This window comes from Hirundo rustica, chromosome 10 (genome assembly GCF_015227805.2).
Source record: "Hirundo rustica isolate bHirRus1 chromosome 10, bHirRus1.pri.v3, whole genome shotgun sequence".
NCBI classification, from domain to species: Eukaryota; Metazoa; Chordata; class Aves; order Passeriformes; family Hirundinidae; genus Hirundo; species Hirundo rustica.
The window spans coordinates 10,904,564-10,915,985 of NC_053459.1; positions in this window are offsets into that span (position 1 = coordinate 10,904,564).

Below are 11,422 nucleotides of genomic sequence, written 5' to 3' on the forward strand. Positions count from 1 at the left end.
AAAAATAATAACGTGCCGGCGCCTCCGGCAGCCCCTTCCCCCACCATCCCGCTGTGGGGCCGCTGCGGGGCCGGTGCTCCCCGCAATCCCGCTGCGGGGCCGCTGTGGGGCCGGTGCTCCCCGAGATTCCGCTATGGGGCCGCTGTGGGGCCGCTGTGGGGCCGGTGCTCCCCGCGATCCCGCTGCGGGGCCGCTGTGGGGCCGGTGCTCCCCGAAATTCCGCTGTGGGGCCGCTGTGGGGCCGGTTCTCCCCGCGATCCCGCTGTGGGGCCGCTGTGGGGCCGCTGCTCTCCGCGATCCCGCTGTGGGGCCGCTGCTCTCCGCCATCCCGCCCTGGGGCCGGCGCTCCCTCAGGGCGCGGGGCCAGCGGCGGCGCCGTGGCGAACCCGCCACGCCAGGGGGCGCCGTGGCGCAGCGGCCGGGCCGCCTGAGGCGGAGCTGCTCCGGGCGGCGCCGTGTCCCGGCCGCGCCCGGGCCGTGCGGGAGCTGCGGCCGGGAACGGCCTCGGCCGCCGTTCGTGCCGGCCGGGAGCAGCCGCTCCGCCGGCTGCGCGGGGGGCTGATGTGACGTGACACCCCGGGCAGGCGCTCCGGGCGGTGCGGGGCGGGAATGACACCAGCGCAGTGGCAGCGGGTCACGCTGGGCTCGCACACCTTTCGGGTTCTGAAAGGTTAATTATTTGGCAAGGATACGTTCGGTATTTTTAATATTTATTTCACGCGCTTTAACTAAGATCCATCCGAAAATATTGCTGCTTCGGATGTAGAAAATTAGATTGCAATGTTTTTTTAAATCCTATATTAATTTCTCTCATGCTATTGCCAATTTATTGAAGTCTTGATGTGCTATTTAAGTAAGCCCACTAAAAAGGGGACTTATTGTTCAACACATAATTAGTCTATATCCTTGAAATTCTATAAAACTTTGCTGCACCAAATAGCAGCTGTTAGTGCTTGCTGGGTATCTTTAATATGCACAATTCATAGTACTTTGCAAATCATTAAAACATGACATTGTTTCACAAACAATGCCATGTTCGTCACAGAGGAGCCAAGAAACACACTGGGAGCAGACTGCTGAGAAGACAGGAAATAATGAGCTCGTCCTCTGACCCCATTTTGATGGCTCTTTGACCCAAAAAGCGAGTAGTGCTTGATAGGCAGGCAAGGCTGATAATCGGGGCCTTTAAGGAGGTTACAAATTGTGCGCAGGAAACCTTAGAATCTCTGGTTTTCACGTCAGGCGCAGAAAGCTATCCATGGTTTCGATATTTACTGAAATACACCTGACGTCTGTTAGAAGGGAGGGATCCTAGCTGTCAGCTGCACTATTCTAGGACTAGGGAATACTGTACAGCAAGTACATAGAAAGTCTGACCTCTGTGTCAAATTACCCTGGTCTTTCTTTCCCCCTACAGTTCTTCTGGAGAGGGGGGAAGCTTCTGGGTCTCACCACTGACCTTATCCTCACCTTTTGAGGAAAAAATATTGTGGACTAACTAGGAACAGTACTGAATGATGAGGTGTTCATTTTCTGGAGTTACAACAGCCTGACAGAACCAAATCTAATCTTACTCTGCCAATAGCCAATTGCAAACCCTCATTAACTTTTGCAGGGTTAGCATCAAGGCCCTTGGCCTGATTCTGCCAGAGCTCCAGGCAGTTTTAGATAACTGTTCTCACAATATCATTTGTCAGACCAAGGGTTTGGTTTACACAAGATCAGAAGGAAAAACAGTTATCAAATGTGTTGCCAAGTCATGGTTCCAGTGGGAGAACACAGAGAAATAAAACTGTTATTAAACCTTTCAAATGTTACATTATTTTAAGTAATTTCACACTCAGTGTTTTTCACAAATTACAAAAGTTAATTTATAAACAGAAGGGAAAAAGTCCTACCCATTAGTAAAAAATGGCTTTTGAAATACTTTAATTATAGTAAGTAATTAAATAAACTGGAAAGAAGCCTGTATTCTGTAAATATGTACACTGACAATGAAAAGTGCCAGTGTGCATATATAAAGTCTCATGAAAGACAGCGGTTTCAGTGTTGCCCACTGCCCGGGACTCATACCAGGTTAACACACAATACTGATCCTGTGGTGTTAGATGAGTCTGTGCTGAGGCAGTGAGCAGGACTTTTCACAGCATTATGCATTTGGGACAGGCTGTAATTGGGGACATCTGGGGCCAAAACCATACAGGGCATTTTTCTAGGGCTTTTTTTCATATGTTTAGAGAGCTGGATTTGCATTTAAAGTTGCTGCCTATTTTAAGTTTCTTGGTTTTTAATATGTTAGAAGTCTTATGTCCATCTGCTTTGTTCTTTCTGAACTTCCGGCCTCTTTCAGATGTTTCAAATTTGACACCTAAGAACTGAGATGCTAATGACTTCTGATGCGGTGTGTTGTATTGTTAAATGTCTCCTGATTTGTGTGTTTCTTAGTGCAGTTAATAATTTTGCTTACAGGTAGCTGGAGCAGCCTGCAGCTGCTCCCCTGAAATCTGTGGGAGTCTTTTAGCTTTGACGCCAGCATGAGCTGGCTCTAACCTAGGGGCCATGCAGCTGGCTTTTACCATACTTAGCTGGGTATGAAATCATTGTATTAGTCAGAACAATGAGGAGGCAGCAGCAAAGCTGAAATTGAAGCTTCAAGGATCTGACTCATTCCATTTCTGGCACAAGGAGGTGCAAATTGCACTTCCTGAATTTGCCACACACCTACCAAACCCCAATTACAGCGCACCCCAAATGCGCTGTGCTGTGAAAAGCCCTGCTCACTGCCTCAACACAGAGCCATCAATTTGCTGTTGGCAGCTGCTGTTTGTAGCATGTTAGCTGAAAGATGGCTGGCTGTTGCTGCAACTCTCCTTACCAGCTCTGCAGTCTTAGCTCACTGTCACTTAGAGAGCCTGGCTTGTAATGGCACCCTGAGAATCTTCAGTTAGACAACAATGTGACAGAGCAGGGTCCCCATCCTCTCTGCTGGTCATAAGCAGCATACTGTCTACTTGGTTTTTTCCCTCAGAAATTGCAATAATATAGCTTCTCAGATGTGTTCTATCTGTTCCACCCACTAGAATAATTTTATTACCCCAATTTCATAAAATTATATTCCCCCCAAAAAAGCCCAAAGCCAGCAAGCCCACTGTGGTCTTGCTGAAAGCATGCTGCAGCCACTTTTAAGTCACAAGCTCTGTCTGAGAAGTATCAACAAAATGCAGTGGGTTGTAGCAATGTCAGTCTGATTCAGCAGGTACTTGTGCATGGAGACAGCCACAAGGTACACTCAGCATGAGGAACCAGCCAAAGGAAATTCTTCCTGCTGATCTCTGGTGGCTGGAGCAAAGGAGGAGCTTTCAAGGACAAGTCAGAGAAGATGGGAGACACATTTTTCCCAGTGCCTGTGTTATTATACAAAATGTACTGGTGCAAATACTCCTGGTCGCTGCTGTTTTCTACCCGGGATACCAGCTTGAAGCTATCTATTTAGGACTGTTAGTAACAGCTAGTTTGGGGGAAAGGCTGTTGCCATTCTAAGGCTTGGGACCAAAATTTGCATGAAAAATACGGAGGTTTTTTGGTTGTTTCTCCCACGTTTTCCAGACCACTTATCTTTTATAAGCATATATAAGCAGTATATAAGCATTAATACACATTAGAGATTCTCAAAAGTGATGAAGAGAGTCCCAGTAATGATTTTTCATTAAAAGTGAGTTTTTCAGTTACATAGTTATTTATATATATTTATTTCTACAGCACGTAGAAGATGCTCTCTTGACCCTCTCTGGCCTGGAAGACTGTAGGACTCCATAAAAACAGCGGTGATTGAATCTCAGATGCAGAATTGAATAATAAGAAGTGAGAATGGGTAGTGCTGATGTAGAAAGTGGGATGTTCTCTCAATCACACCCTTCATCTTGCTTGTCTATACTTACTCAGTATTGACCTTGTAAGAATCCATCTATTTCCCATGGGCTATTATAGTCCCTATTTCTCATACTGCTTCTAATATTCCATTATTAAAGGATTTTAAAATATTTTATTTCTGAAATATTTTTAGTCATTTCTTTAAAAATTTTGAAACTGCTTTGAAGTCTTGCCTTTGAGCTGTTTAAGTCAGCAGAGGGGACAGCTGAAGTGACCTGCATGCAATTAAATAGTTAATATAGTTCATGCCATAAGACAATTATCAAAAGATCTCACTTCTTTTCCTATTCTACCTGGATGGAAGAAGGATTTTTGTAATGATTTCAGAGTGGAATGCTAGAAAACATGTCGAGAACCCAAAGAATATTGACAGTGATAAAATATCATTCCCAAGAACAACAACAGCAAGACAATGACTGTATATATTCCCTGTTCTGTGAATCAGAGCAGCTAAATTATGCACAATATGTCTTAGGGTATTAACAGGTATTCTCTTTACCACAGCTAATTAATTAGGAGAATTACATTCTAAGTAAGGGGAGCTGAGATTTGTTACTTTTTCTGTTTCTGTAAAATTTTAGGCCATAGGAAATCTATGATAGCAGTGAGGTTATTGTTTTTATTACAATATTTATATCTCTTGATATTACTTTTTGAGTCTGTGATGGCACAAAAACTGTAAATGCCTCTAGAAGGACTCACATTCTAAATATGTAATGACATTCTAGACATTTTGGTTTCCAAGTAACTTCTCTATTTTTGCTTCTCTTTAATTTCTCTTGCTTCTTCTTTTACAGAGAGCAATATTTTAGCAACACAGAGAAGGAAACATGCAAAAAGTACTCCAATTTGAACAGAGACAAAATACAAGGTAAGTTAACTTTCTTTGAATATACAGTTAAGTTACATCATATTCCTTTAATTATCAGGGTTTGATAGGCATGAGTGTACTGCTGAAATTGATGTTTTATCTGTTTTTAAAATTTCTCTTTTCTAAATAAAAGTCTGGGCATTCCCTACATGAAACTTATCAGTAAAGGGATGAATTTGAGACTACAGTTTGTGTTACACACTCAAAGAATAAAACTAGACCCAGTAGCTAAACATCAAAAGCGTGGAGATACCCCAAATTATTCTTCTCAGTAGTAAGAAAAACTATTTATGGAAAATATGCTTTTATATTTAAACTCTGCAAAATATATTTGAAAATTATTCTTGATATTCTTCAGTGATTCTTCACCCTAAGATTTGAGTCATATATGTCTTTAAATACTGCCTCAGTAGGTTCAAACTTATAAAATTTTCCTACTTCCAAATTATTTTTAGTTCATCATTCTTGTCCTTTGAGATTACCATGTTCCTATACTCTTTTTCAATTGCGAAACTTCTCCAAACGATATTTCTTAAATTTGGGAATAGATTATTGGTACAAAATGAAAATAATTTTGAATATGTTCCATCTTCTTAACATTTTACTTATAGCTAACAACATTTCTTCCTCTTGAGTCTGAATAAAACTGCAACAGACTAGAAAACATTCAACATCAATCCTCACACTTCCATCTTAAACTACTCCTGTCCAATTGAAACCAGCAATATCCTTTGGCTTCAGTGGAAGAGAGTGCGTTATTTTAGCTAGAATTACCCATAATATTCTGTCATCACGTGGATAGTTTTTTCAGAATACATTCAGTCAGCTTTGTGATATTACAGACACTTTAGAAATACCTTAGCTGAACGTCAGTCTGGCCTGTTAGAAAGCGATGCCTTCCTAGCATCTCACATTGTAATCCACATTTTTCTTGTTTGAAGTCTCTCTCATTTCAGCATTAAGTTAGAAGCAGGCCAGAATCAGAGAAGCAGGCTGCTCATGCAGTGTTATTTGGGATGAAATCAGTGTCCTAAATGGAAGCTTCCAGTGCCTTTTAAAACACCCTGAGTTACCTACAACATCCATATGGGGCTGTCAGATGCGATGGGGCTGTCAGAATAAGGAGACCCTCATCCTTCTGGAGCACAGAGGGGATAAAGCGTGTGCCACCTTAGAGCTGCCGGGTTTTGGGCGCTGTCAGCAGACGGTGTAGAGCCAGCGCTGTCACAGCTGCCAGCACTGCTGAAAGGGGAGCTCCTTCTCATGTCACACAGCAGCAGCCCTGGCTGCAGGAAGGGCCCCCGGGCTCCTGGGACAGGGACACTTCAGGACACAGCCTGAGCAGCCGGTGAGCGCGAGGTCCTGGGTGCCAGATCGGGCTGCCCCTCTTGAGCGGGGGGAGTTTGCTTCTGCTGGGTTTATATTCTTTTTGATTCGATTACCAGACCACTTCAGCCACTACATATTTAAGTATTAAAAATCCTTTTGTTTCCACAGTGACCAAATAGTGCTTTCAGGTTATTAAATATTTCCAAATATATTTAGTCAAAATTAGTTTGGAGTTTTGAAAGTCAATGAATGTAGCAATGATAGAAGATAGTATAAGACGCATTAGAGTGGTAATCTGATTTTGATTTTCTTTAAAACTTTCCTAATTTATTTATCAATATATTATCATTGTAGTGTCCGTGAGCAGTGCCTGAAATAATACAACTAATATATAGTGGGGTTATTATTTTGTGTAAATGCTAAAATGAAAGAATTTTACTTCTCTGTAGTCTAATTAAAAACTCCAAATGAAGCCTGTGGTGCTTTTAAAATGAAGCTTTAGCTCCATGTAGGAACACTGCTGATGTACCAACAGGCTTCACTTCCTTATCAAACTCAGTGTTAGCATCCTTTAAGCTTCTGTAATATTGCAAAATCTGCAAGATGAAGACTTCCATGTGTTATAGGTAAAGACTTGTGTGAACAGGCCCCATGACTCTGTTACAAGAACTGTAAAAATTCATAAACTGAAATTTTACCACATGCCTTGCAGACTGATCTAAATCAGCATACAGATTTAAACTGCAGAGAAGACCCTTTAACACTGTTTTCTTTTGCACATACATAGGAAACGACCAACTTATAGATGAATGACTAAGGGAAGCTTTCCTTATTTATACACATATAAAACTGACTTTCTAGGGCCCCAAACAACCACAGGACTCGGTGGTTTAATTCCACAATGCCTATTCTGAGAATTCTAACAAAAACAATAGCAGTTTTCTCCTTATTTAATGCATCCTTTCAATGAGTTCATCATTCTGCACAATAAATGGAAGACTGTGTGCCTGCCATGCACATATATATACATATATATATATATGGCTGAAGTAGCTAAATGTGCCATTTGCTAAGCAGATTATAGTAGGAGGCCAAAAGGCTGATTCATGACAATGCAGTGCACTTTAAAAATAGCTCCAGACACCAGTACTGACACTGCTGAACTGCAGCTCAATGACTCCACTGTACAAACAGAAGCTGGCCTGTGTGAAGCAGTTTGCAGCTTTGGAGCTGTAACTCTGAAGTGATGTGTTAATGCTAACAAGTTGACAGGAAGTGGTGATTCAGGCCCTTGGAGGGAAGCTGCAGTCACTGGCCCTTTTTGCTTAAACAAAAGAAAAATACTAATATTCCTCTTTTTATGTAAAGCTTGTACACATGCAGTGTCTGTCCCTGACACTTTCATCGAAATAAACTTCATATAAGCTGTATTTTTCCACAGACTTTTTTCAGGCCATGTAGTCGTTTTAAGTGCTTATCTCTTCTCCATGTGCCCAAAGGCCACATGTATCTATGGAGACTCTATGTCACCTTCTTGAACCATGCAGAGTCAGTAAGAGATGCTGACTCTCCCCCATGCTGTTTGTATTCAGAAGTATTCTGGAAGAAGAAAACTGTAGGTGAACTGTGGAAAATCTGCTCTGGGGTTTTGTTAAGAGAGAAACTATATGTAGTACCTGTGTTGTGTTACCCAACAGCCAAGCACAGGCTGGTCTTCCTTGTAATAAAAATGAGGTCACCGGGCCCTCCAAAGCAGCCTGGAAGCTTTGTCAGGAGGAATCCTATGGCTAACAGCTGAGTGACAGCTGGCCATGAGCAAAGTGAAAACTTCCACCAAGGCTGTTACATGACTTTAGAAAAAAGGACTTATGCTCTGAAATTACGCAACTGCTTTGGAAGTGCTTAAACTGTAATATTTGTGTACATAAGTACTTTCTTAATTGATGATCACACAGACAAACCTGAGACGCTACAGATCATTTGCAGCACCCTCCTTGCCTCTGAAATATCTTCTTTGGTTTTGGTGGTTTTCTTGGGGGGTGCTTGTCTCTGTTCTCAAGTATTAAATTCAGTTTTCTCAGTAATGTGTACTTTAGCTAAATGCAGGGAGCACCTAAAGATGCCTGAAAATCACATAAAAAATAAATTGAGAGTTACCTTAAGTGACCCAGCCTTTAAGACTGCATTTAAAAGATTCTGCATTTATATAAAAATAAGAAAATATTAGATGTTGGAGAGGCATTGAAATATTAGAAATACAAGTTTCTGAGACAGCTATACTTCAATGAAGAACTGATACTCACAATAGAATAGTTCCAAAGACTTTGTGCACATAGTTTTTATACTTAGTTTTTTTCATATGTGAGGTTTTTTTAAGTTGCTACTGACAACTGGCAAAGTCAATTTATCTTTAAATGAAAAATCATAGCCTGCTGACTAATCTGTTTGGGTATTTGAAAGCAAACATTCAGCACAGATTATGTCATACTAAATGCCAGATAGATACAATCAGGAATGTACTTCATTTTTCTAGTAAATGTAATACTTGTAAAAGATTGTAGAGTGGTTCTGTAGGCTGATATATTTTAGACATTAGGATTATTGCATTGCAAGATAATTTCTACATGTCTTGCCAATTGAGGGACCATCAGGAAGGCTCAGTGAGAAGCTTAATCTCTTTATTTGATTGTTCTTGCTTTGCCCCATGAAGTAGTATCAAATTAATTGAGAACTGCTTAAATGGCAGATCTCAGACAGTTGTAATCAGTGGCACAGGGTCTAGTTGGAGGCCTGGCACTAGTGGTGTCCCCCAAGGTTCAATGCTGGGCCCAGTATTGTTTAACTTATTGACTTATTCATCAATGACTTGGATAAATGCTTCCTCAGCAAGTTCATTGATAACACAAAGCTGGGAGGAATGGCCAATACCCCAGAGTGCTGTGCAGCCATTCAGAAGAACCTTGACAGGTTGGAGATGAAGAGGAAGGCAGAAAAGGACCATCTGGTGTTCAACAAGGGCAAACGCAGGATGCTGCACCTGGGGAAGAATAACTGAGACAGCTGGGGGCCGACCTGCTGGAAAGTGGCTCTGCATAGAACGACTTGGGGGTCCTGGTGAACAACAAACTGTCCATGAGCCAGCAGTGAGCCCTTGTGGCCAAGATGACGATGAGATTCTGGGGTGCACTAGGAAGAACATTGCTAGCAAGTCAAGGGAAATGATCCTGTCCCTTGACTCAGCCCTGGTGAGGCACATCTGGAGTGCTGTGTCCAGTTCTGGGCTCCTCAGCACAAGAGAGACATGGAGCTCCTGGAGCAGGTCCAGCAGAGGCTGCAAAGGTGATGAAGGGACTGGAGCATCTCTCTTCCAAGCAAGGCTGAGGGAGCTGGGCCTGCTCAGCCTCGAGGAGAGAGGGCTCAGAGGGGACCTCACCAATGCACACGAGTCTCTGCAGGGAGGGCTCAGAGGAAGGACCAGGCTCTGCTCAGTGGTGCTGAGCAATAGCACAAGAGGTGACAGGCAGAAACTGATACCCAGCAAGTTCCACGGGAACACGAGGAAGAACTTCACTGTGCAGGAGACCATGCACTGGCATAGATTGCCCAGAGAGAGTGGGGAGTCTCCCTCACTGGAGAGATTCCAGAACTGTCCAGATGCAATTCTGTGCCATGTGCTCTGGGATGAACCTGCTAGAGCAGGGAGGTGGGACCAGATGACCACTGTGGTGCCTTCCAACCATATTCATTCCGAGACTCTGTGAATCAATTTATCAAAAATGCTTTACAAACAATCCCTATTATAAGGATACTTTTCATTTCTTTACTCTCTACATTTACCTGTCCACTAAATGGCTATCAAAAAGAGAAAGTTAAGGACATGCTTTAGAGGTTCTGGTATGATATTCTTTCAGCCGTGAAAACCAATATATTACATGTAACAGTTACAGTAAAATCAGCTACTTGTGTGCAGGCGAGCTTGTCTCATTGTGAATATCTGCTAATCCTTCTTATGGTTGTGGGAAGAAATAGCATCAAGCTAACTGTACAAATTACGATACCTTTGGGTTTTTCTTTTTTTTTTTTTTTTTACAGGACCTGGGTGCTGTCTTTAAAGATCATGGACATGTTTAGGAATTCATCTGAGGGGAAATGCTCAGTATCAGTGCATATAAAAAATGTACTAAACCCCATCTCTTTAAACAGATGGTTACATTGTTATTATTTCACTTAGGTTGCTAATACCGGAGATAGTTTGAGAATGCTTTCAAATGAAGAAGTGCAGTGTTTTTCCCCTGTCATCACCTGCTCTGTTGTTCCCTCCTCTGGGACCTTGGTGCAATCTGTTAAACAGTACAAGTACCTAATGTGAGAACTCCACAATTTGTAATTTGGACAATGTTTGGAGTACAAGGAGCAAGTCGCAGAAGACCTCTTACTTTGTTGGCTCTTCACCAATATCTTGCTGCATATGCTGATCTCCAAAGTATTTACCACTGGTGCGCTCAGTGAAACACCAAGTCATCATTTGTGCTTGGATTATAATAAAGCTTAAAGCTATTTGCCTATTACTTACAGAAGGCAGAAAAGAAACACCTCAAGATATACTCAAAACAGAACCTCGTGGCCAACTCTGCCTGGAGCTACTTTTGTCAGAGCAGCTGCAATTGTTTTAATTGTAGTTCATATAATCATCATTGTAATTGACTACTGCCTCTTCTGCAGAGAAGGAAAACATGATGGCCATTCAAATATCTAAAATAAAAAGCCCAGAAAAACTATCATTATTCATGGACTGCAATTGAGTTTGCACCTTCTGCTACTTCTGATAGCTGTTGGAAGACACCATGAAAGCACTATTTTACAGCCCTTCTTACTTTGTTATTTGCACTGTGTTTTAACCCTGTAGTTTATGATCAGTGAAACAAAGAGCTGCAAACCAAGCTATTCAAGAGGCAAAGATTTGGTGCAATCACTCACCACATGGCAAACATTAACAACACAGCAGCTATTTAGTTGGCTGAGTTAGGTGAGTGATCTTACATGTAAAATTTTAACTTTGCACCTTCTAAGAAATTATGATCATCAGCGCTGTAAAATGAGGAAGATAGTCTTGGACACTCCTTCACAAAGTGTTTTTATGACACTGGCTGGAACTTAAGGGACATTGAACTGCTTCACTCTTTTAACAGTTTTCATATCCTTGTTATTATGGCCCTACTACTATGAAGCTGGCTATGAAGCAAGATCAAGCAGAAGACAGACTATGACTTGGCATGTGAGAATGCAGCAGGT